We start from the raw sequence: 1,405 nt of genomic DNA, 5'->3' as shown, positions 1-1,405 counted from the left end.
TATCATATTGTATTGGTCTAGTATTCTACTAAGCCGCTTGCCTCCCAGCCTTCCTACCACATCTCCCCGATCTTGGATCTCTCCTTTATATTTTCTCTTTCTTTGTTCAGGAAGATCTGCGATATTTTTCTTCTTCTATCCTCTTAACATGGCCAGCTATAAGACATAAGCCTCCTGGACATTTTGGTAAAGATGAAGGTGGTTTTCTGTTTCACTTAATTTATGTTTTAAATATTAATTTATTTAATATTTTAGAAGCTATTGTTGAGAAAAAAAAGTTTAAAAAATAAAGTTTAAATCTTACATACGGATTAGATAATGGATAAAAACATATGTGTATGTACATTCTTTGTCAGTTATTTCGGTGAGTTTGTGAGTATATAGCTTGTTTCTCCTAGACAGGAATAACTTTGGTGCATTATGGCTTAAATTGGATGTTCTTAGAGTTTTAAATTCCAGTCTGGTAATTTATAAACCACTTGAAATGATAATGAAGACAGCTAATTTATATAAATTGGAAAACTATACTAATCTGTAGTAAAAGACATTAGGAATGAATAGGATTTAATATAACAGAGTTAAAACAAAATTTTATCTTTTCGTTCATGCCAAACTTGAAGGGACGCAAATTAGAATTTGATGATTTTTTGTTACACATTAAAAAAATTCCATATTAGCGAGAAGTAAAAATTTGCTCGAAAACTATTATAACTTAAGCTAAGCACAAAGCCTAATATAACTTCAATTGTTGAGAAATTAAAAAAAAAAAACTTAATCTTTTTCGAGGTTATTATTAACCATCCCTAACCATTAATCCCTTGAACTATTAAGCTGGACTTGACAGCAAAAAGTTGTTATAATCAAGTGGTCTCATTACTTTTATTATACAGCTAGCGTTATTAAATGTCTTCACTTAAGGTATAAAGCAGGGAAGACAGTAGTGTAGAAAAAATATTAAATGTTTTCCTTTTTCCCCCTTTACAATTTATCCGGCTCCAATTACAAAGCATAACAAGCTACGTTTAATTAAAGAGAAAACCGAGCTTGGTTGAAAATCCCCAGTCTCAACTACTGAATTATTCTTTTTTTCCTTGATGGAAGTGGTTTCTATTTTATTTTATTTTTTTTTCTGCTTACCATGAAAAATTTAAACATGGAAAGAACAAGTTTTTCTGAATATGATATAGTAAATTGTTTCAGTAAGATTTCACACTTCTTCGGAAATCGGTAGTATATAAATGTACCATTTTTTTCAAGCAACAGAGTATGTGGTGGAAAAACAATAAAAAAAAATATATATGTATATTTTTTAAAATGTATTCTCTAATATGGCTAAAATTATTTTTTCTCAATACCTACTCATAAATACTATTATTTATTATTATATAATATGGAATTAAACTTT

Source organism: Halyomorpha halys, unplaced genomic scaffold (assembly GCF_000696795.3).
Source record: "Halyomorpha halys isolate HHAL.00 unplaced genomic scaffold, Hhal_1.1 Scaffold2174.1, whole genome shotgun sequence".
NCBI classification, from domain to species: domain Eukaryota; kingdom Metazoa; phylum Arthropoda; class Insecta; order Hemiptera; family Pentatomidae; genus Halyomorpha; species Halyomorpha halys.
This window is presented reverse-complemented; position numbering follows the sequence as displayed.